The sequence below is a fragment of the Tamandua tetradactyla genome, chromosome 2 (assembly GCF_023851605.1).
Source record: "Tamandua tetradactyla isolate mTamTet1 chromosome 2, mTamTet1.pri, whole genome shotgun sequence".
Classification (NCBI taxonomy): domain Eukaryota; kingdom Metazoa; phylum Chordata; class Mammalia; order Pilosa; family Myrmecophagidae; genus Tamandua; species Tamandua tetradactyla.
This window is the reverse complement of record NC_135328.1, coordinates 90,770,470-90,796,651: the sequence shown is the minus strand read 5'-3', so window position 1 is coordinate 90,796,651 and position 26,182 is coordinate 90,770,470. Positions and strand designations below refer to the sequence as shown.

The 26,182-nt window shown below is 38.6% G+C and overlaps 1 protein-coding gene and 1 pseudogene across 6 annotated transcripts in view; one reads left to right on the top strand and one right to left on the bottom strand.

Moving 5' to 3' along the window:
* Positions 1-26,182, top strand: part of KDM4C (lysine demethylase 4C) — a 596,944-nt gene that overhangs the window by 298,028 nt on the left and 272,734 nt on the right. The window lies entirely within an intron of this gene.
* On the bottom strand, positions 1,646-2,757 carry LOC143675100 (AN1-type zinc finger protein 1 pseudogene; annotated as a pseudogene).

Here is a 26,182-nt window from a genome sequence, read left to right as displayed (position 1 = left end):
ATAGAAAATCCAAATAGAAAATCATTTACTTTTTTTTTCTGAGTTTGTTCTTTTAATAAAAATTAAAGTCATGTCCATGACAATTATAATAGAAATTAGACGAAGAGCAAATAGAAATATCTTCCATTTCTTTTATATAAAAAATACTTTGTTGGGTATAGAAGAAATACATCAGTCAGGAGTATTAATTTGAATTTGTGGGTAAAGTACAATTACTTTTGGCATACATGTTTTAAAAAGCAATTTTTTTAGATATACTCACATACCAAATAATTCATCCAAAGTATACAATCAGTGGCTCACCATATCATCATGTTTGTACATTCATCACCACCATCAATTTTAGAATATTTTCATTACTTCAAGAAAAAAAATGAAAATGAACACCCAAAACATCCCAAATGCTTTATCCCCCCTATTATTTATTTATTTTTGTCTTTATTTTATTGCTCATTTGTGCATACACTGGATAAAAGAAGCATCAGTCACAAAGTTTTCACAATCAGAGTCATACAATAAAAGATATATATATATATACAATCATCATTAAGAATTCAGTCTTCTGAATTACAGTTCAACAGATTCAGGTATTTCCTCGTAGCTATTCCAATACACTAGAAACTAAGAAGAAATATCTATGGAATGCACAATAATAACCTCCAGAATGACTTCTTGACTCTATTTCAAATCTCTTAGCCACTGAATTTATTTTGTTTCATTTCTTTTCCCCCTTTTGGTCAAGAAGGCATTCTCAATTGCACAATGCCAAAGCCACACTCATCCATGGGAGTCAGGTCCCATGTTGCCAGGGTGACACACTCCTGGGAATCTTGTCCCTCATAGTGGGGAGGGTCGTGAGTTTATCTGCAGAGTTGGCTGAGAGAGGGAGGACTTTTGACATACATTTTGCTTTCATAAAGAAAGAGAAACTGTAGTTAAGTTAGCCTACTCCATTCCTATGTGTAATTTATTCATAGACAAAAAGGTAAATATGACTGGGCAGGGCTCTATATTTTATCAAGGATTTGCCCCGGAGCAGTAAATTGGTACCAAGAAATTCATTTCCCTCCCTGGGCGTCGGATTCTTCATTCAAAATCTTAGAAAACTGAATGAGATTATCTCTAAATTTCCACCATTCATGTACAAACTTCAATGTATATATTGTGACATAAGTAAGACTTTAATTCTTGGCCGTATGATGTTAGGCTTGTCCTTGTGACTTACTAAAAAAAAAAAAAAAAAAAGTGATACATGAGTCTTCTAAGAACCAGTCAGTGTTTGCCATCTCCTTCTTTCCCTGCCATAAGAATGGGCATGTCCTGGAAAAGGGCTGTTCCTTCAGCATAGATTCTGGAGTAAAGATGACATTGAGCAGGGTCACAGCCAACAAAAAGCTGCCATTAAACAAATCAGAAATACACTTTTGTTGTTAATACCATAACCTAGTAAAAGCTGAATAAATACAAAAATGTGCTGATAAAAGAGCAACAGTTCATAAAAACTTCAAAACACAAAAGCAAATAACATTTAATAGAAAAATGATAATATAATTTTATGACAATGAAAATAAATTGAAAAGCAACTTCTAAAAATAATGAAGTAATTATATTCAAAGAAATTGTCTTAACCATGTATATAGTTTTCTTATGACTTCTGGTTTGAATCCTTGAGTGACTCTTCCAAGTAAAAATCAACATTTTTTAAGAATTGTTCCTCATCATTAAGATATTCCAATATAATACTTCCACCATTATATAAAGGATAGTCCACATTAGCAATCCATGTTTCCAAAGTATGATCCAAGGATAAGTCTTCTCTTGAAGTAATATGACATAGTCTTTATTTCTCAGCTATTGATTTGTTATTGTTATTTTTAAGACTGGCTAAAGAAGCTACAAAATCTTTGACCTTTCCAATGCTTCATGGCAAAAGAACATTGGTTTGCACTTTTCTTTGCTTCCTTTAGGTAAGAAAACCTGAAAGTATATTCTTTCTGTATATGGCAATGATTTATCCCCATCAGCAATACAACCTTTGCGGCTGCTTCGCTATTTTTTCACCTTTCTGTCACTTACTCACTTTCTGTCCTGCTTTGGAATCAGTAATGCTTTTAACAAGTTTCCAAGTGGCAGCCATACAAGGCTGAGGGATTTCCAATTTTTCACATTCATGACCTGACTGATGATGATGGCTTAGGCAAAAAATCTTCTCACAATAAGGACATATAACTGGCACAAGCTCTTTCAGCACAGTTTTTTTTTTTTTTTTTTTTTTTTTTTTAAGAGAGAGGGAGGAAGGGAAGGAAAGACAGAGAGAAGGAAGGAAGGATAGAAGGAAGGAAAGGAAACATCTTTAAACATTTTCTTGTTTTATTGTATTTTGTTTGTTTGTTTGTTTTTTACATGGGCTGGGGCCGGGAATCGAACCGAGGTCCTCCGGCATGGCAGGCAAGCACTTTGCCCGCTGAGCCACCGCGGCCCGCCCTCAGCACAGTTTTTGAATGAACATGGGTAAGGCATGCATGCTTTAGTCTCTCATTGGTTACAGTTACCCAAAACAGCCATGTAACTCCCTGCTTTGGTGTTCCTGGGTCCTCAGACCCCACCCAGGCCCTGTGGCCTCCCCTCAGCTGTTCCACCACTCGTGGAGGTAGAGCATGGTCTGGTGTCCTGCAGACCCGGGTCGAGGACTCCCCAATCACCCCAATGCTGACAGTGCTCCACCTGGCAATGCCGTCCAATGTCTAGCTGCGCCATATCCCAAGCACAACTCAAAATCATTTACTTTAAAAAAAAATTTTATTTGATTAATTCTAGAAAAATCATGCAGAGTTCCCATTTACCCTTTCTCACACACACACACACACACACACACACACACACACACACACACACAGATTTCCCTATTTATTATTAACACTTTGTACACATTTATGAAGCAGTATTATTACAGTTATACTATTGACTATAGCCCATAGTATACATTAGGGTTCATGGTTTTTGTTGCATATTCCTGTTTTATTTTTGTAATTTTTTTTTATTAATTAAAAAAAATTAACTAACACAACATTAGAAATCAATCCATTCTACATATGCAATCAGTAATTCTTAATATCATCACATAGGTGTATGGTCATCATTTCTCAGTACATATGCATCGATTTACAGAAAGAAATAGCACGACAACAGAAAAAGAAGTAAAGTGATAACACAGAGAGAAAACACAAATAAAAATAAAAAGTACAAAAATATGTAAGAGAAAAAGAAAAAAAAACAAAAAAAAACTATAGCTCAGATGCAGCTTCATTCAGCGTTCCAACATAATTACATTACAATTAGGCAGTATTGTGCTGACCATTTTTTTTTTTTTTTTTTTTTTAGAAATCATACCATTCTACATATGCAATCAGTAATTCTTAACATCATCACATAGATGCATGATCATCGTTTCTTAGTACATTTGCATCGGTTTAGAAGAGCTAGGAGTATAACAGAAAAAGATATAGAATGTTAATATAGAGAAAAAAAATAAAAGTAATAATAATAAGAACAAAACAAACAAAACAAAACAAAACAAAAACCTATAGCTCGGATGCAGCTTCATTCAGTATTTTAACATGATTACTTTACAATTAGGTATTATTGTGCTGTCCATTTTTGAGTTTTTGTATCTAGTCCTGTTGCACAGTCTGTATCCCTTCAGCTCCAATTACCCATTGTCTTACCCTGTTTCTAACTCCTGCTGAACTCTGTTACCAATGACATATTCCAAGTTTATTCTCGAGTGTCGATTCACATCATTGGGACCATACAGTATTTGTCTTTTAGTTTTTGGCTAGACTCACTCAGCATAATGTTCTCTAGGTCCATCCATGTTATTACATGCTTCATAAGTTTATCCTGCCTTAAAGCTGCATAATATTCCATCGTATGTATATACCACAGTTTGTTTAGCCACTCGTCTGTTGATGGACATTTTGGCTGTTTCCATCTCTTTGCAATTGTAAATAACGCTGCTATAAACATTGGTGTGCAAATGTCTGTTTGAGTTTTTGCCCTTAATTCCTTTGAGTAGATTCCCAGCAATGGTATTGCTGGGTCGTATGGCAATTCTATATTCAGCTTTTTGAGGAACCGCCCAACTGCCTTCCACAGTGGTTGCACCATTTGACATTCCCACCAACAGTGGATAAGTGTGCCTCTTTCACCGCATCCTCTCCAGCACTTGTCATTTTCTGTTTTGTTGATAATGGCCATCCTGGTGGGTGTGAGATGATATCTCATTGTGGTTTTGATTTGCATTTCTCTAATGGCCAGGGACATTGAGCATCTCTTCATGTGTCTTTTGGCCATTTGTATTTCCTCCTCTGAGAGGTGTCTGTTCAAGTCTTTTTCCCATTTTGTAATTGGGTTGGCTATCTTCTTGTTGTTTTTTTGTAATTTTATTTTAGAAATAAGTGTATATAAAATCTAAAAATCCCCCTTTCAACCACGTTTAAATACACAATTCAGTAGTGTCACCCCATTTAATGTTGTGTTAAATCCATTACCAAAACATTTCTGTAATCCCAAACAGAAATTCTTCACCAATTAATCTTTACATTAACATTCCTTACCCCCACCCCAGGCCTAGGTAACCTGTATTCAATTTTCTGGCTCTGTGAATTTGCTTATTCTTACTATTTCATATTGGTGAGATCATACAATATTTATTCTTTTGTGTCTGGCTTATTTTATGCAAGCTAATATCTTGAAGGTTCATTCGAGTTGTTGCATATATCAGAACTTCAGTAAATGTTATGGTTGAATAATATTCTATTGTTTAATTTATACCCCATTTTGTTAATGGACAGTTAGAGTTCTTCCTTCTTTTGACAAGTGTGAATATTGGCACTAAGAACATTGTTGTGCAAATATCTGTTTGGGTCCCTGCTCTGAATTCTCTTGGGCATATAACTAGAGGTGGGATTGCCTGGTGATATGGTAATTCTACACTTGTAAATTGTTTTCGACAATCTCTGATACGAATTTATATTTCCAACAACAGTGAATGAGCATCCCTATTTCTTCACATCCTCTCCAACACTTATTTTTCTTTGACAATAATAGTTGCTATTCTAGTGCATTTGAAATGGCATCTCATTCTGTTTTCTTCTTAATTTTGAAACAATGTCAAACTTATGAGACAGTTTGTAAAAATAATATAAACCCTGTACAAAGAAATTCAGCATAACCCCACCATTACCATCTTCTGCAATACCTTGATCTACCAATTCTAGCATGTTGCCATTTCATTCCATCCGTCCATCCATCCATCCATTTGTTAAACATTTCAGAGATGCTTGCATACATCATACTCACTGATCACAACACTTCCATGCATATTTCCTATGAACAGGGACATTCACCCATGTAAATATCTTTAAGTACACCCACCATCTTCAAGAAATTCAACCTAAAAATAAAGCTTACATTCTGTAATGCAATTTTTATTTTTGATTCAGTAATATCTTTTTGAGCCTTTCTTTTCTCTTCCATTCTTAGATCCCATATGGTATGCATTGCATTTTGTTTTTGGAATTTAATATATTATTATTGATTTTTCTTTGACAGTTTTAATTCGTATATCAGTCTTAGTTCTCTATATAAATTGCACATACCATGAACTCATCTGAAATGCACGCTTCACAATATCATCATGTAGCTATACATTATCAATACACAATAGACTTTTTTTTTCTTTTATTGTGAAAAATAATATATACACAAAAGCAATAAATTTCAAAACACATCACAACAATTAGTTGTGAACAGATTTCAGAGTTTGGAATGGGTTACAATTCCACAGTTTTAGGTTTTTATTTCTAGCTGCTCTAAGATACTAGAGACTTAAAGAAATATCAATATCGTGATTCAGCAATCTTACTCATTTGTTAAATCCTACCTTCTTTTTTTTATTTTTTAATTTTTTTATTAACGGAAAGAAAAAAAAAGAAATTAACACAACATTTAGAAATCATACCATTCTACATATGCACTCAGTAATTCTTAACATCATCACATAGATGCATGAGCATCGTTTCTTAGTACATTTGCATCGGTTTAGAGGAACTAGCAACACAACAGAAAAAGATATAAAATGTTAATATAGAGAAAAGAAATAAAAGTAGTGATAATAGTAAAAAACAAAAAAAACAAAATCAAACAAACAAACAAAAAACAAAAAACAATTAGAAATCATTCCATTCTACATGTACAATCAGTAATTCTTAATAACATCACATAGTTGCATATTCATCATTACTTAGTACATTTGCATCGATTTAGAAAAAGAAATAAAAAGACAACAGAATAAGAATTAAAACAATAATAGAAAGAAAAAAAAAAAAACAAAAAACCTATACCTCACATGTAGCTTCATTCAGTGTTTTAACATAATTGCATTACAATTGGGTAGTATTGTGCTGTCCATTTCTGAGTTTTTATATCCAGTCCCGTTGTCCAGTCTGTATCCTTTCAGCTCCAATTACCCGTTCTCTTTTTTTTTTTTATTTTAATTAATGGAAAAAAAGAAATTAACCCAACATTTAGAGATCATACCATTCTACATATGCAATCAGTAATTCTTAACATCATCACATAGATGCATGATCATCATTTCTTAGTACATTTGCATTGGTTTAGAAGAACTAGCAACATAACCGAAAAAGATATAGAATGTTAATATAGAGAAAAAAAATAAAAGTAATAATAGTAAAATCAAAACAAAACAAAACAAAAACCTATAGCTCAGATGCAGCTTCATTCAGTGTTTTAACCTGATTACTTTACAATTAGGTATTATTGTGCTGTCCATTTTTGAGTTTTTGTATCTAGTCCTGTTACACCGTCTGTATCCCTTCAACTCCAATTGGCCATTATCTTACCGTGTTTCTACCTCCTGCTGGACTCTGATATCAAGGACATATTCCAAATTTATTCTCAAATGTCTGTTCACATCAGTGGGACCATACAGTATTTGTCCTTTAGTTTTTGGCTAGACTCACTCAGCATAATGTTCTCTAGGTCCATCCATGTTATGCTTCATAAGTTTATCCTGTCTTAAAGCTGCATAGTATTCCATCGTATGTATATACCACAGTTTGTTTAGCCACTCTTCTGTTGATGGAGATTTCGGCTGTTTCCATCTCTTTGCAATTGTAAATAACGCTGCTATAAACATTGGTGTGCAAATGTCCGTTTGTGTCTTTGCCCTTAAGTCCTTTGAGTAGATTCCCAGCAATGGTATTGCTGGGTCGTATGGGAATTCTATATTCAGCTTTTTGAGGAACCGCCAAAATGCCTTCCACAGTGGTTGCACCATTTGACATTCCCTCCAACAGTGGATAAGTGTGCCTCTTTCTCCGCATCCTCTCCAGCACTTGTCATTTTCTGTTTTGTTGATAATGGCCATTCTGGTGGGTGTGAGATGATATCTCATTGTGGTTTTGATTTGCATTTCTCTAATGGCCAGGGACATTGAGCATCTCTTCATGTGCCTTTTGGCCATTTGTATTTCCTCTTCTATAGGTGTCTGTTCAAGTCTTTTTCCCATTTTGTGATTGGATTGGCTGTCTTTTTGTTGTTGAGATGAACAATCTCTTTATAAATTCTGGATACTAGACATTTATCTGATATGTCATTTCCAAATATTGTCTCCCATTGTGTAGGCTGTCTTTCTACTTTCTTGATGAAGTTCTTTGATGCACAAAATTGTTTAATTTTGAGAAACTCCCATTTATTTATTTCCTTCTTCAGTGTTCTTGCTTTAGGTGTAAGGTCCATAAAACGGCCTCCAGTTGTAAGATCCATAAGATATCTCCCAACATTTTCCTCTATCTGTTCTATGGTCTTAGACCTAATGTTTAGATCTTTGATCCATTTTGAGTTAACTTTTGTATAGGGTGTGAGAGATGGGTCTTCTTTCATTCTTTTGCATATGGATATCCAGTTCTCTAGGCACCATTTATTGAAGAGACTGCTCTGTCCCAGGTGAGTTGGCTTGACTGCCTTATCAAAGATCAAATGTCCATAGATGAGAGGGTCTATATCTGAGCACTCTATTCGATTCCATTGGTCGATATATCTACCTTTCTGCCAATACCATGCTGTTTTGACCACTGTGGCTTCATAATATGCCTTAAAGTCAGACAGCGTGAGACCTCCAGCTTTGTTTTTTTTCCTCAAGATGTTTTTAGCAATTCGGGGCACCCTGCCCTTCCAGATAAATTTGCTTATTGGTTTTTCTATTTCTGAAAAATAAGTTGTTGGGATTTTGATTGGTATTGCATTGAATCTGTAAATCAATTTAGGTAGGATTGACATCTTAACTATATTTAGTCTTCCAATCCATGAACACGGTATGCCCTTCCATCTATTTAGGTCTTCTGTGATTTCTTTTAGCAGTTTTTTGTAGTTTTCTTTATATAGGTTTTTTGTCTCTTTAGTTAAATTTATTCCTAGGTATTTTATTCTTTTAGTTGCAATTGTAAATGGGATTCGTTTCTTGATTTCCCCCTCAGCTTGTTCATTACTAGTGTATAGAAATGATACAGATTTTTGAATGTTGATCTTGTAACCTGCTACTTTGCTGTACTCATTTATTAGCTCTAGTAGTTTTGTTGTGGATTTTTCCGGGTTTTCGACGTATAGTATCATATCGTCTGCAAACAGTGATAGTTTTACTTCTTCCTTTCCAATTTTGATGCCTTGTATTTCTTTTTCTTGTCTAATTGCTCTGGCTAGAACCTCCAACACAATGTTGAATAATAGTGGTGATAGTGGACATCCTTGTCTTGTTCCTGATCTTAGGGGGAACGTTTTCAATTTTTCCCCATTGAGGATGATATTAGCTGTGGGTTTTTCATATATTCCCTCTATCATTTTAAGGAAGTTCCCTTGTATTCCTATCTTTTGAAGTGTTTTCAACAGGAAAGGATGTTGAATCTTGTCAAATGCCTTCTCTGCATCAATTGAGATGATCATGTGATTTTTCTGCTTTGATTTGTTGATATGGTGTATTACATTAATTGATTTTCTTATGTTGAACCATCCTTGCATACCTGGGATGAATCCTACTTGGTCATGATGTATAATTCTTTTAATGTGTTTTTGGATACGATTTGCTAGAATTTTATTGAGGATTTTTGCATCTATATTCATTAGAGAGATTGGTCTGTAGTTTTCTTTTTTTGTAATATCTTTGCCTGGTTTTGGTATGAGGGTGATGTTGGCTTCATAGAATGAATTAGGCAGTTTTCCCTGCACTTCAATTTTTTTGAAGAGTTTGAGGAGTATTGGTACTAATTCTTTCTGGAACGTTTGGTAGAATTCACATGTGAAGCCATCTGGTCCTGGACTTTTCTTTTTAGGAAGCTTTTGAATGACTAATTCAATTTCTTTACTTGTGATTGGTTTGTTGAGGTCATCTGTGTCTTCTTGAGTCAAAGTTGGTTGTTCATGTCTTTCCAGGAACCCGTCCATTTCATCTAAATTGTTGTATTTATTAGCGTAAAGTTGTCCATAGTATCCTGTTATTACCTCCTTTATTTCTGTGAGGTCAGTAGTTATGTATCCTCTTCCATTTCTTATCTTATTTATTTGCATCCTCTCTCTTCTTCTTTTTGTCAATCTTGCTAAGGGCCCATCAATCTTATTGATTTTCTCATAGAACCAACTTCTGGTCTTATTGATTTTCTCTACTGTTTTCATATTTTCAATTTCATTTATTTCTGCTCTGATCTTTGTTATTTCTTTCCTTTTGCTTGCTTTGGGATTAGTTTGCTGTTCTTTCTCCAGTTCTTCCAAGTGAACAGTTAATTCCTGCATTTTTGCCTTTTCTTCTTTTCTGATATAGGCATTTAGGGCAATAAATTTCCCTCTTAGCACTGCCTTTGCTGCATCCCATAAGTTTTGATATGTTGTGTTTTCATTTTCATTTGCCTCGAGGTATTTACTAATTTCTCTTGCAATTTCTTCTTTGACCCACTTGTTGTTTAAGAGTGTGTTGTTGAGCCTCCAGGTATTTGTGAATTTTCTGGCATTCCGCCTATTATTGATTTCCAACTTCATTCCTTTATGATCCATGAAAGTGTTGTGTATGATTTCAATCTTTTTAAATTTGTTAAGACGTGCTTTGTGACCCAGCATATGGTCTATCTTTGAGAATGATCCATGAGTACTTGAGAAAAAGGTGTATCCTGCTGTTGTGGGATGTAATGTCCTATAAATGTCTGTTAAGTCTAGCTCATTTATTGTAATATTGAAATTCTCTATTTCTTTATTGAGCCTCTGTCTAGATGTTCTGTCCATTGATGAGAGTGGGGAATTGAAGTCTCCAACTATTTTGGTATTTGTGTCTATTTCCTTTTTCAGTGTTTGCAGTGTATTCCTCACGTATTTTGGGGCATTCTGGTTCGGTGCATAAATATTTATGATTGTTATGTCTTCTTGTTTAATTGTTCCTTTTATTAGTATATAGTGTCCTTCTTTGTCTCTTTTAACTGTTTTACATTTGAAGTCTAACTTGTTGGATATTAGTATAGCCACTCCTGCTCTTTTCTGGTTGTTATTTGCATGAAATATCTTTTCCCAACCTTTCACTTTCAACCTATGCTTATCTTTGGGTCTAAGATGTGTTTCCTGTAGACAGCATATAGAAGGATCCTGTTTTTTAATCCATTCTGCCATTCTATGTCTTTTGATTGGGGAATTCAGTCCATTAACATTTAGTGTTATTATTGTTTGGATAATATTTTCCTCTACCATTTTTCCTTTTGTATTATATATATCATATCTGATTTTCCTTCTTTCTACACTCTTCTCCATGCCTCTCTCTTCTGTCTTTTTGTATCTGACTCTAGTGCTCCCTTTAGTATTTCTTGCAGAGCTGGTCTCTTGGTCACAGATTCTCTCAGTGACTTTATGTCTGAGAATGTTTTAATTTCTCCCTCATTTTTGAAGGACAATTTTGCTGGATATAGGAGTCTTGGTTGGCAGTTTTTCTCTTTTAGTAACTTAAATATATCATCCCACTGTCTTCTAGCCTCCATGGTTTCTGCTGAGAAATCTACACATAGTCTCATTGGGTTTCCCTTGTATGTGATGGATTGTTTTTCTCTTGCTGCTCTCAAGATCCTCTCTTTCTCTTTGACCTCTAACATTCTAACTAGTAAGTGTCTTGGAGAACGCCTATTTGGGTCTAATCTCTTTGGGGTGCGCTGCACTTCTTGGATCTGTAATTTTAGGTCTTTCATAAGAGTTGGGAAATTTTCAGTGAAAATTTCTTCCATTAGGTTTTCTCCTCCTTTTCCCTTCTCTTCTCCTTCTGGGACACCCACAACATGTGTATTTGTGTGGTTCATATTGTCCTTGAGTTCCCTGATACCCTGTTCAAATTTTTCCAGTCTTTTCCCGATATTTTCTGTTTGTTTTTGGAATTCAGATGTTCCATCCTCCAAATCACTAATTCTATCTTCTGTCTCTTTGAATCTATCATTGTAGGTATCCATTGTTTTTTCTATCTTTTCTACTTTGTCCTTCACTTCCATAAGTTCTGTGATTTGTTTTTTCAGTTTTTCTATTTCTTTTTTATGTTCAGCCCATGTCTTCTTCATGTCCTCCCTCAATTTATCGATTTCGTTTTTGAAGAGGTTTTCCATTTCTGTTCGTATATTCAGCATTAGTTCTCTCAGCTCTTGTATCTCATTTGTACTGTTGGTTTGTTCTTTTGACTGGGCCATATTTTCAATTATTTGAGCGTGATCCGTTATCTTTTGTTGGCGTCTGCGCATTTAGACATATTTCCCTGGGTATTGGATCCAAAATTTGGAACATTTTTCTGTGAAATCTCTGTGTTCTGTTTTTCTTATCCTGCCCGGTAGGTGGCGCTTGTGGCACACGTTTGTCTGCGGGTCCCACCAGTAAAAGGTGCTGTGGGTCCTTTAACTTTGGAAAACTCTCACCGTCCGGGAGGTTCGCTAGCCGAAGCGGCTCGGACAAGTTCGAGCCGGCCCAGGGTCCGAACGCGGGGAGGGTTGCTGGCCGCCGCAGCCCGGGAAAGCGCCCGTCCGAATTTCCTAGTCGCCCGGGCGACAAGCGTGGCGGGAGGGCGCCAACTGCAGCGGCCCGCCCGGGAGAGTGCACGTTCCCGGGGAGTCACGGGTTTGGAAGGGGCCTCCCCCACGCGTCACCGTTCTCCGTGGCCTGGGGATTTCCGATCCAATTCTCTCAGTTGGTCCAGTGGTCCGTGCGTGGTGTGGGCACGAGCCGCCGCTATTTCTGGGGACCACCTCTACAATTCTCCCAGCCGGCCCGGGAAGGGGGAAGGGAGTGACTCCGGCCACTTGCCGCCCCACCCGGTGAAGCCCGTGCGCGTCGGCGATCTCACCCGAGTGGCTTCTCTCAGCCAGCCAGCCGTTCCAGGATGGGGTACGCTGTCTTTTTTATCACTGTTGTGGCTTTGGGCGCTGTTCTGTATCGTTTCTACGCCCCTAGTAGCTGTCCTGGAGAAGAAACTAAGATCCGCGCGTCTTACTAAGCCGCCATCTTCTCCGGAAGTCTCCATCTATTTCTTCTTGAGTCAAAGTTGATTGTTCATGTCTTTCCAGGAACCCGTCCATTCCATCTAAATTGTTGTATTTATTAGCGTAAAGTTGTTCATAGTATCCTGTTATTACCTCCTTTATTTCTGTGAGGTCAGTAGTTATGTCTCCTCTTCCATTTCTGATCTTATTTATTTGCATCCTCTCTCTTCTTCTTTTTGTCAATCTTGCTAAGGGCCCATCAATCTTGTTGATTTTCTCATAGAACGAACTTCTGGTGTTATTGATTTTCTCTATTGTTTTCATGTTTTCAATTTCATTTATTTCTGCTCTAATCTTTGTTATTTCTTTCCTTTTGCTTGCTTTGGGATTAGTTTGCTGTTCTTTCTCCAGTTCTTCCAAGTGGACAGTTAATTCCTGCATTTTTGCCTTTTCTTCTTTTCTGATATAGGCATTTAGGGCAATAAATTTCCCTCTAAGCACTGCCTTTGCTGCATCCCATAAGTTTTTATATGTTGTGTTTTCATTTTCATTCGCCTCTAGGTATTTACTAATTTCTCTTGCAATTTCTTCTTTGACCCACTTGTTGTTTAAGAGTGTGTTTTTTAGCCTCCACATATTTGTGAATTTTCTGGCACTCTGCCTATTATTGATTTCCAACTTCATTCCTTTATGATCTGAGAAAGTGTTGTGTATGATTTCAATCTTTTTGAATTTGTTAAGACTTGCTTTGTGACCCAGCATATGGTCTATCTCTGAGAATGATCCATGAGCACTTGAAAAAAAGGTGTATCCTGCTGTTGTGGGATGTAATGTCCTATAAATGTCTGTTGAGTCAAGCTCATTTATAGTAATATTCAGATTCTCTATTTCTTTATTGATCCTCTGTCTAAATGTTCTGTCCATTGATGAGAGTGGTGATTTGAAGTCTCCAACTATTATGGTAGATGTGTCTATTTCCCTTTTCAGTGACTGCAGTGTATGCCTCACGTCTTTTGGGGCATTCTGGTTTGGTGTGTAAATATTTATGATTGTTATGTCTTCTTGTTTAATTGTTCCTTTTATTAGTATATAGTGTCCTTCTTTGTCTCTTTTAACTGTCTTACATTTGAAGTCTAATTTGTTGGGTATTAGTATAGCCACTCCTGCTCTTTTCTGGTTGTTATTTGCATGAAATATCTTTTTGCAACCTTTCACTTTCAACCTGTATTTATCTTTGGGTCTAAGATGTGTTTCCTGTAGACAGCATATAGAAGGATCCTGTTTTTTAATCCATTCTGCCAGTCTATGTCTTTTGATTGGGGATTTCAGTCCATTAACATTTAGAGTTATTAGTGTTTGGATAATATTTTCCTCTACCATTTTTCCTTTTGTATTATATATATCAGATCTGACTTTCCTTCTTTCTACACTCTTCTCCATGCCTCTCTCTTCTGTCTTTTTGTATCTGACTCTAGTGCTCCCTTTAGTATTTCTTGCAGAGCTGGTCTCTTGGTCACAGATTCTCTCAGTGTCTTTTTGTCTGAGAATGTTTTAATTTCTCTTTCATTTTTGAAGGACAATTTTGCTGGATATAGGAGTCTTGGTTTGCAGTTTTTCTCTTTTTGTAACTTAAATATATCATCCCACTGTCTTCTAGCTTCCATGGTTTCTGTTGAGAAATCTACACGTAGTCTTATTGGGTTTCCCTTGTATGTGATGGATTGCTTCTCTCTCGCTGCTTTCAAGATCCTCTCTTTCTCTTTGACCTCTGACGTTCTAACTAGTAAGTGTCGTGGGGAATGCCTATTTGTGTCTAATCTCTTTGGGATGTGCTGCACTTCTTGGATCTGTAATTTTAGGTCTTTCATAAGAGTTGGGAAATTTTTAGTGATAATTTCTTACATTAGTTTTTCTCCTCCTTTTCCCTTCCCTTCTCCTTCTGGGACACCCACAACACATATATTTGTGCGGTTCACAATGTCCTTGAGTTCCCTGATACCCTGTTCAAATTTTTCCATTCTTTTCTGGATAGTTTCTGTTTCTTTTTGGAATTCAGATGTTCCATCCTTCAAATCACTAATTCTATCTTCTCTATGTTTTAATCTATCATTGTAGGTATTCATTGTTTTTTCCATCTTTTCTACTTTATCCTTCACTTTTCAGTTTTTCTATTTCTTCTTTTTGATCAGCCCATGTCTTCTTCATGTCCTCCCTCAATTTATCGATTTCATTTTTATTATTATTATTATTATTTTTTTTATTAATTAAAAAAATTAACTAACACAACAATAGAAATCAATCCATTCTACATATGCAATCAGTAATTCTTAATATCATCACATAGGTGTATGGTCATCATTTCTCAGTACATATGCATCGATTTAGAGAAAGAAATAGCACTACAACAGAAAAAGAAATAAAGTGATAACACAGAGAGAAAACACAAATAAAAATAAAAAGTACAAAAATATATAAGAGAAAAAAAAACAAAACAAAGAAACAAAAAACTATAGATCAGATGCAGCTTCATTCAGCGTTCCAAGATAATTACATTACAATTAGGCAGTATTGTGCTAACCATTTTTTTTTTTTTTTTAGACGTCATACCATTCTACATATGCAATCAGTAATTCTTAACATCATCACATAGATGCATGATCATCGTTTCTTAGTACATTTGCATCGGTTTAGAAGAACTAGCATTATAACAGAAAAAGATATAGAATGTTAATATAGAGAAAAAAATAAAAGTAATAATAATAAGAACAAAACAAACAAAACAAAACAAAACAAAAACCTATAGCTCGGATGCAGCTTCGTTCAGTATTTTAACATGATTACTTTACAATTAGGTATTATTGTACTGTCCATTTTTGAGTTTTTGTATCTAGTCCTGTTGCACCGTCTGTATTCCATCAGCTCCGATTACCCATTATCTTACCCTTTTTCTAACTCCTGCTGAACTCTGTTACCAATGACATATTCCAAGTTTATTCTCGAGTGTCGATTCACATCATTGGGACCATACAGTATTTGTCTTTTAGCTTTTGGCTAGACTCACTCAGCATAATGTTTTCTAGGTCCATCCATGTTAATACATGCTTCATAAGTTTATCCTGTCTTAACGCTGCATAATATTCCATCGTACGTATATACCACAGTTTGTTTAGCCACTCGTCTGTTGATGGACATTTTGGCTGTTTCCATCTCTTTGCAATTGTAAATAACGCTGCTATGAACATTGGTGTGCAAATGTCTGTTTGAGTTTTTGCCCTTAATTCCTTTGAGTAGATTCCCAGCAATGGTATTGCTGGGTCGTATGGCAATTCTATATTCAGCTTTTTGAGGAACCGCAAAACTGCTTTCCACAGTGGTTGCACCATTTGACATTCCCACCAACAGTGGATAAGTGTGCCTCTTTCTCCGCATCCTCTCCAGCACTTGTCATTTTCTGTTTTGTTGATAATGGCCATTCTGGTGGGTGTGAGATGATATCTCATTGTGGTTTTGATTTGCATTTCTCTAATGGCCAGGGACATTGAGCATCTCTTCATGTGTCTTTTGGCCATTTGTATTTCCTCCTCTGAGAGGTGTCTATTCAAGTCTTTTTCCCATTTTGTAATTGGGTTGGCTATCTTTTTGTTGTTGAGTTGAACAATCTCGTTATAAATTCTGGATACTAGACCTTTATCTGATATGTCGTTTCCAAATATTGATTCCCATTGTGTAGGCTGTCTTTCTACTTTCGTGATGAAGTTCTTTGATGCACAAAAGTGTTTAATTTTGAGGAACTCCCATTTATTTATTTCCTTCTTCAGTGTTCTTGCTTTAGGTGTAAGGTCCATAAAACGGCCTCCAGTTGTAAGATCCATAAGATATCTCTCTACATTTTCCTCTAACTGTTTTATGGTCTTAGACCTAATGTTTAGATCTTTGATCCATTTTGAGTTAACTTTTGTGTAGGGTGTGAGATATGGGTCTTCTTTCATTCTTTTGCATATGGATATCCAGTTCTCTAGGCACCATTTATTGAAGAGACTGTTCTGTCCCAGGTAAGTTGGCTTGACTCCCTTATCAAAGATCAAATGACCATAGATGAGAGGGTCTATATCTGAGCACTCTATTCGATTCCATTGGTCGATATATCTATCTTTATGCCAATACCATGCTGTTTTGACCACTGTGGCTTCATAATATGCCTTAAAGTCTGGCAGCGTAAGACCTCCAGCTTCGTTTTTTTTCCTCAAGATGTTTTTAGCAATTCGGGGCACCCTGCCCTTCCAGATAAATTTGCTTATTGGTTTTTCTATTTCTGAAAAATAAGTTGTTGGGATTTTGATTGGTATTGCATTGAATCTGTAAATCAATTTAGGTAGGATTGACATCTTAACTATATTTAGTCTTCCAATCCATCAACACGGTATGCCCTTCCATCTGTTTAGGTCTTCTGTGATTTCTTTTAGCAGTTTTTTGTAGTTTTCTTTGTATAGGTCTTTTGTCTCTTTAGTTAAATTTATTCCTAGGTATTTTATTCTTTTAGTTGCAATTGTAAATGGGATTCGTTTCTCGATTTCCCCCTCCACTTGTTCATTGCTAGTGTATAGAAATGCTACAGATTTTTGAGTGTTGATCTTGTAACCTGCTACTTTGCTGTACTCATTTATTAGCTCTAGTAGTTTTGTTGTGGATGTTTCCGGGTTTTCGACGTATAGTATCATATCGTCTGCAAACAGTGATAGTTTTACTTCTTCCTTTCCAATTTGGATGCCTTGTATTTCTTTTTCTTGTCTAATTGCTCTGGCTAGAACCTCCAACACAATGTTGAATAATAGTGGTGATAGTGGACATCCTTGTCTTGTTCCTGATCTTAGGGGGAACGTTTTCAATTTTTCCCCATTAAGGATGATATTAGCTGTGGGTTTTTCATATATTCCCTCTATCATTTTAAGGAAGTTCCCTTGTATTCCTATCCTTTGAAGTGTTTTCAACAGGAAAGGATGTTGAATCTTGTCAAATGCCTTCTCTGCATCAATTGAGATGATCATGTGATTTTTCTGCTTTGATTTGTTGATATGGTGTATTACATTAATTGATTTTCTTATGTTGAACCATCCTTGCATACCTGGGATGAATCCTACTTGGTCATGATGAATAATTCTTTTAATGTGTTGTTGGATATGATTTGCTAGAATTTTATTGAGGATTTTTGCATCAATATTCATTAGAGAGATCGGCCTGTAGTTTTCTTTTCTTGTAATATCTTTGCCTGGTTTTGGTATGAGGGTAATGTTGGCTTCATAGAATGAGTTAGGTAGTTTTCCCTCCACTTCGATTTTTTTGAAGAGTTTCAGGAGAGTTGGTACTAATTCTTTCTGAAATGTTTGATAGAATTCACATGTGAAGCCGTCTGGTCCTGGACTTTTCTTTTTAGGAAGCTTTTGAATGACTGCTTCGATTTCTTTACTTGTGATTGGTTGTTGAGATCATCTATCTCTTCTTGAGTCAAAATTGGTTGTTCATGTCTTTCCAGGAACCCGTCCATTTCCTCTAAATTGTTGTATTTATTAGCGTAAAGTTGTTCATAGTATCCTGTTATTACCTCCTTTATTTCTGTGAGGTCAGTAGTTATGTCTCCTCTTCCATTTCTGATCTTATTTATTTGCATCCTCTCTCTTCTTCTTTTTGTCAATCTTGCTAAGGGCCCATCAATCTTATTGATTTTCTCATAGAACCAACTTCTGGCCTTATTGATTTTCTCTATTGTTTTCATGTTTTCAATTTCATTTATTTGTGCTCTAATCTTTGTTATTTCTTTCCTTTTGCTTGCTTTGGGGTTAGCTTGCTGTTCTTTCTCCAGTTCTTCCAAATGGATAGTTAATTCCTGAATTTTTGCCTTTTCTTCTTTTCTGATATAGGCATTTAGAGCAATAAATTTCCCTCTTAGCACTGCCTTTGCTGCGTCCCATAAGTTTTGATATGTTGTGTTTTCATTTTCATTCGCCTCGAGGTATTTGCTAATTTCTCTAGCAATTTCTTCTTTGACCCACTCGTTGTTTAGGAGTGTGTTGTTGAACCTCCACGTATTTGTGAATTTTCTGGCACTCTGCCTATTATTGATTTCCAACATCATTCCTTTATGGTCCGAGAAAGTGTTGTGTAAGATTTCAATCTTTTTAAATTTGTTAAGTCTTGCTTTGTGACCCAGCATATGGTCTATTTTTGAGAATGATCCATGAGCACTTGAGAAAAAGGTGTATCCTGCTGTTGTGGGATGTAATATCCTATAAATGTCTATTAAGTCTAGTTCATTTATAGTAATATTCAGATTCTCTATTTCTTTGTTGATCTTCTGTGTAGATGTTCTGTCCCTTGATGAGAGTGGTGAGTTGAAGTCTCCAACTATTATAGTATATGAGTCTATTTCCCTTTTCAGTGTTTGCAGTGTATTCCTCACGTATTTTGGGGCATTCTGGTTCGGTGCGTAAATATTTATGATTGTTATGTCTTCTTGTTTAATTGTTCCTTTTATTAGTATATAGTGTCCTTCTTTGTCTCTTTTAACTGTTTTACATTTGAAGTCTAATTTGTTGGATATTAGTATAGCCACTCCTGCTCTTTTCTGGTTGTTATTTGCATGAAATATCTTTTCCCAACCTTTCACTTTCAACCTATGTTTATCTTTGGGTCTAAGATGTGTTTCCTGTGGACAGCATATAGAAAGATCCTGTTTTTTAATCCATTCTGCCAATCTATGTCTTTTGATTGGGGAATTCAGTCCATTGACATTTAGTGTTATTACTGTTTGGATAATATTTTCCTCTAACATTTTGCCTTTTGTATTATATATATCATATCTGATTTTCCTTCTTTCTACACTCTTTTCCATATCTCTCTCTTCTGTCTTTTTGTATCTGACTCTAATGCTCCCTTTAGTATTTCTTGCAGAGCTGGTCTCTTGGTCACGAATTCTTTCAGTGACTTTTTGTCTCAGAATGTTTTAATTTCTCCCTCATTTTTGAAGGATAATTTTGCTGGATATAGGAGTCTTGGTTGGCAGTTTTTCTCTTTTAGTATTTTAAATATATCATCCCACTGTCTTCTAGCTTCCATGGTTTCTGCTGAGAAATCTACACATAGTCTTATTGGGTTTCCCTTGTATGTGATGGATTGTTTTTCTCTTGCTGCTTTCAAGATCCTCTCTTTCTCATTGACCTCTGACATTCTAACTAGTAAGTGTCTTGGAGAACGCCTATTTGGGTCTAATCTCTTTGGGGTGCGCTGCACTTCTTGGATCTGTAATTTTAGGTCTTTCATAAGAGTTGGGAAATTTTCAGTGAAAATTTCTTCCATTAGTTTTTCTCCTCCTTTTCCCTTCTCTTCTCCTTCTGGGACACCCACAACACGTATATTTGTGCGGTTCATATTATCCTTGAGTTCCCTGATACCCTGTTCAAATTTCTCCATTCTTTTCCCTATAGTTTCTGTTTCTTTTTGGAATTCAGATGTTCCATCCTCCAATTCACTAATTCTATCTTCTGTCTCTTTAAATCTATCATTGTAACTATCCATTATTTTTTCTATGTTTGCTACTTTATCCTTCACTTCCATAAGTTCTGCGATTTGTTTTTTCAGTTTTTCTATTTCTTCTTTATGTTCAGCCCATGTCCTCTTCATGTCCTCCCTCAATTTATCGATTTCATTTTTGAAGAGGTTTTCCATTTCTGTTCGTATATTCAGGATTAGTTGTCTCAGCTCTTGTGTCTCATTTGAGCTATTGGTTTGTTCCTTTGACTGGGCCATATTCTCAATCCTTTGAGCGTGGACAGTTATCTTCTGCTGCTGGCGTCTGGGCATTTATTCAGGTTCCTCTGGGTGTTGGACCCAGCAAGGTTGTAAGATTTTTCTGTGAAATCTCTGGGATCTGTTTTTCTTATCTTGCCCAGTACGTGGCGCACGTGGCACACGTTTGTCTCAAGTGTTTGGAATGGGTCTCCCCCAGTCACCGATCTCCGTGGCCTGGTGCTTTCGGATCCAAATCTCTCCATTGGTTCAGGGGCCGCGCGTGGTGGGGGCGTCAGCTGCCGCGGCTTGAGGGGACCCTGTGGCTGGTTGCGGGCCGCAGCGGGCCTGGGGGATTCCCCACCGGACCAGGAAGCCTCCCGTGGGGGGGGGTGCTTCCGCGGCTTGGATAGTCCTCCTATCTGAGACTCGTATCCGCGGACTCGAAGCAGAGACTCGAAGCCGCCCGCAAAAGAGGGGTGCCACCTGCCTCGGCTTGGGAAACTTGCTTCTCCAATACTCTCAGCCGGCCCGGAAAGGGGGGAGGGAGTAGCTCGGACCACCGCAGCTGCCGCTGATCGGGAGATCGCACGCCGCTCGGGGGTCTCACTGCAGTCGAGTCTCGCAGTCTGTCTAGCCAGCCTAGACTTTGGATAGCCCTCTGATCCGGGACTCGTAGCCGCGGACTTAACGCCGAGACTCGAAGCCGCCCGCAAAAGAAGGGCGCCGCCTGCCTCGGCTTGGGGAACTTACTTCTCCGATACTCTCAGCCGGCCCGGGAAGGAGGGAGGGATTAACTCGGACCGCCGCAGCTGCGGCCGCTCGGGGGTCTCGCCGCAGCCAAGTCTCGCAATCAGACTTGCCAGCCCAGACTTTGGATAGCCCACTGATCCGAGACTTGTAGTCGCGGACTCGAAGCCGCCCGCAAAAGTGTGGCGCCGGCCGCCTTGGCTGGGAAGCTTGTCTCTCCGAGTCTCTCAGCCAGCCCCGGAAGGAGGGAGGGATTAGCTCGGACCACCGCAGCTGCGGCCGCTCGGGGGTCTCGCCGCAGCCAAGTCTCGCAATCAGACTTGCCAGCTCAGACTTTGGATAGCCCTCTGATCCGAGACTTGTAGTCGCGGACTCGAAGCCGCCCGCAAAAGTGTGGCGCCGGCCGCCTTGGCTGGGAAGCTTGTCTCTCTGAGTCTCTCAGCCAGCCCCGGAAGGAGAGAGGGATTAGCTCGGACCGCCGCAGCTGCGGCTGCTCGGGAAATCACCCGCCGCTTGGGGATCTCACTCACCGCAGCTGAGTTTCGCAGTCAGACTAGCCAGCCCAGTCTTGGTTACGCTGGGTGTCCATTCCCTGCTGTAGCCCCGGGAGTTGTTTTGTACTGTTTCTGTTCACCTATTAGTTGATTTGGAGTCGGAGGAACTAAGACGCATGTACCTTACTAAGACGCCATCTTGGATCTCGATTTCATTTTTGAAGAGGTTTTTCATTTCTGTTCGTATATTCAGCATTAGTTGTTTCGGCTCCTGTATCTCATTTGAACTATTGGTTTGTTCCTTTCACTGGGCCATATTTTCAGATTTCTGAGCGTGATCCGTTATCTTCTGCTGGCGTCTGGGCATTTTGTCAGATTTCCCTGGGTGTTGGACCCAACAGGTTGAAAGATTTTTCTGTGAATCTCTGGGTTCTGTTTTTCTTATCCTGCCCAGTAGGTGGTGCTCGTGGCACACGTTTGTCTACGGGTTCCACCAGTGAAAGTTGCTGTGGGTCCTTTAACTCTGGAAAATTCTTGCCGTAGGGAAGGTTCGGCAGCCGAAGCGTCTTGGAAGAGTGCCAGCTGACCCGGGGATCCGAACGCGGGGATGGTCGCCGGCTGCCGCTGCACGGGAGATCGCCGGGCGAATTACCTAGTCGGCTCGGTCCGCCAAGCGTGGCGGGAGGGCGACAGCTGTCGCAGCCTGGGAGAGTGCACTGTTCCCAGCCGGACCGGGGAGTCACGTGTTTGGAAGGGACCCCCCGATCACTGTTCTCCTCTGTCTGGGGATTTCCGACCCAACTCTCTCAGTTGGTCTGGGGGGCCTCGCATGGTGGGGGCGCCAGCCGCCGCGGCCCAAGGGGACCGCCTGTCCAATTCTCCCAGCTGGCCTGGGAAGGAGGAAGGGAGGGACTCCGGCCGCTTACCGTCCCACCCGGGAAAGCCCGCGCCCCTCGGTAATCTCACCGGAGCTGGTTCTCCCAGACAGTCAGCCGTTCCAGGATGGGGTACGCCGTCCCTTTGATCTCCGTCTTGGCTCCGGGAGCTGCTCTGTATTGTCTCCACTCCCCCAGTAGCTGTTCTGGAGGAGGAAAGGTGAGGGTGGCAAGGCTGTCGAGGCCGGTGGCGGAGAAGCCGGTGAAGGCGGAGAGGGCACGGTGGTGGTTGGAGAGCCACCCAAACCCTACCTTCTTTATATAACTCTACCATCACCTTCGATCTTTCTCCCACTCTTTATGGGTATTTAGGCTATGCCCTTTGTAACTTCTTCATGTTAGAAGGGGTTGTTGATGGACCTAGTTTTCTGGAGAGGCCTGTCCCTCTTATTTCAGGATTTATCTGGTCCAGGGACCCATCTGGAGGTTGTAGGTTCCTGTAAAGTTACCCTAGTGCGTGGAATCTTTGTAGAATTTTATATAATGCCCTAGATATTCTTTAGGTTTGGCAGGAATGGTTTAGTTGGGGTTTGTCAAGCTATTGTAGGTAGCATTGTCTAACTGAAGGTTGCATAATAGTGATCTCCAGAGTTGTCTCTGGATTCTGTTTGTACTCTCTCGGCCACCACTACCTTATTTGTTGTATGTGTTGGTTTGCTAGTTGTTGGAATACGATGTACCAAAACTGGAATGACTTTTAAAAATGGGAATTAAATAAGTTACAAGTTTACAGTTCCAAGGAAGTGAAAGTGTCTAAATTAAGGCAGCAACTTGCATTTACTTAAGATAGGCCAGTTGGTCTGGAACACCACTGTCAGCTGAGAAGTCTTGTGTCTCGCATCTTCTCGTCCCTTGCTCCTGGGCTCTGTGGCTTTCAGCCTCTGTTCCTGTGGAGGTTCCCTACTTGACTTCTCCAGGGCTGGTTTTCATCTCTTGGCAGTCCTTGACTGTCTCCAGGTTCTGGCTTGCCTAACATGTCCTGGCAGCTTCTGCTGGGCTGCAAGTGTCTCCATGCTTCCGTGTCTCTGTTCTCCACATGTCCGCACCTGTGTCAGCTCTGCTGTGAATTTTCTGTCATCTCTGAGGCTTATGTCATTTCTCTAGGCTCTGTTGTTTCTCAGCTTTCTCCAAAATGTTTCCTCTTTAAAAAAAATTCCAGCAAACTAATGAAGACCCACCTGGAATGGGTGGAGTCACACCTTCATCTAAACAAAAGTGAACATCCCCAATTGGATGAGCCACACCTCTAAGGAGATAATCTAATCAAACCATTCCAACCTACATTATTAAATCAGGGTTGAAACAAATGGCTGCTTTGACAAGATGGAATCAGGATTAAAACATGGCTTTTCTGGGGTACGTAATACTTTCAAACTGGCACATTATACTTCTTTTTTCCCTTTTGACCAGGATGGCATTGTTGATCCCACAGTGCCAGGGCCAGGCTCATTCCTGGGAATTATCTCCCATCCTGCCAGGGAGACTTTCACCCCTAGACATTATGTCCCATGTAGGGGAGAAGGCAATGGGATTTTCCTTGTACAATTGTGCTTATAGAGAGTGAGGTCACATGTGAGCAACAAAAGAGATCCTTCACAAGTAACCCTTAGGCATGCCTATAGGTAGGCTGAGCTTCTCTGCTACATACATAAGTTCACAAGAGCAAGCCTTAAGATCAAGGTCTTGGCCTATTGATTTGGGTGTTCCTAATGTTTGTCAGAATATCAGGGGTTTTCCTGGTGGTAAAATTTAATAGTTCCATATTTTTTTCTCCCATCCCTCAAGGGACTTTGCCAGAATATATATATATTTTTTGGTATGGGATAGGCACCAGTAAAGTGCCAATACATTTTGATTATCTGCTTTTAATGCGCTCTGAGATTTATCCAGGCATTACATTAAGATCTACAGGATTAAAGATCCTCATTCTTATTCTGGGCTCCATGTTTGGATTATTTAAATGATCTTTCCAGACAGTTGAGTTATATCATGTGCTACAGAGAATTTGGGTTCTCGAAGAAATAAACCTTTCTTCCTTTGGTCTCAAAGAGTAGATGTCGTTCTAAAATACAAACAATGTCTTCCTTACCCCAGTATTCTGAATTACCTTAATCCAACCTGATCAGCTTTGTTCTTATCTCTAAATATACCAGGTTATACATATATTGTATTAGAGTTTTCTAGAGAAACAGAACCAACAGGAGAGATCTGTAAATATGAGAATAATAAAGGTGTTTCATGTATCTGTGGGAATGGAAGAGTCCAAAGTCTGTAGGGGAGGCTGTGAAGCTGGCGGCTCTGAGGATGGGTCTGTACAAACTCCACAGAAGGGTCTCATTGGCTGAAGAAGTAGTGAAAGAGTCTTTACTCTCCCTTAAAAACCTTCAGCTGATTGGATTATCTTGTTGTGGGAGACATGCCTTAATTGATTGCATATGTGATCAGCCACAGATGCAATCAACTGACTGATAACTTAATACACCAGCCTTCCAGTTTATCCACCAGCCACGAAATATCCTTGCAGCAGCGGTCAGGCCAGTGTTTGCCTGACGAGAAAACTGGGCATAATAATTTGGCCAAGTTTACACCAGAACCATCACATATTAACACAGAAGCTCAAAATCCTGAAATAAGAATTACTGTTTTAAGAACTTAAAAGCTAGGTACCTGTTTTCTTATAAGAATTTTCTAAATGAGACTGTACAATATTTGCTCTTTTCTTTCTTGCTTCTTTGGACTCACCATATGTCCCACTGGCCCATTCACAATGTTGCATGCCTCACAACTTTATTCCTTTTTGTAGCAGTACAATATTTGATCATATGTATGCATTGATGAGCATTGTTTCAGCTCATCCACTTCTCAGTGCATCTTTCAGTCACCTCCATTCACTGGTATTATGTATGATGTCTGAGGTCAACAGTCCATTAACATTCTGAATTTTAGATAATTTCCCTGTTCCCAAGAGAAAGATAGCCAATAAACACACCCTCCCCAAATAGAAAATACAAACCTCTTAAGTTTTGTTCCCGCCTTCATTATTTGCCCCTGGTGGTACTGTTGATGTTTTCCTGTTAAACATAGCCCATAGCATGCAATAGCAGGTTTCCCCAGTGCCCTGAACTTAGACATTCTCTATGAGATTCATACCTTTGCAGTAGTTCACGCAAGAACTCATTTATAGTTGTAGTGTTAATCGGTGGGACAGTTGAACCTATACATCCCCTTTCAATCATGTTCACCTTCTATATGGTAATATTACTTACAGACGCACTAGCAAACCACCCTCACATCTGTCTGTTCCTTTACATTTAAGTTTAACCTCCTTAGCTAACCATTCATGCATCTCTAAGTCCCCTATATTCTGTATTATAAGCCTCTGATTTTACCTATACGATGCTCATAAAAGCGGAGTCATACAGTGTCTCTATCCTTTTGTGTCTGGCTTATTTCACTCAGCATTATGTCTTCAAGGCTCATCCATCTTTGTTATTTGCTTCAGGACATTATTTTTTCTTATTGCTGCGTAATATTCCATTGTGTATGTATTTAACATTTTGTAAATCTACTCATCTGTTGATGTGCACTTGCTTTGTTTCCATCTTTTGGCCATTGTGAATAATGCTGCTGTGAACATCAGTATGCAAATGTCTTTTTATAT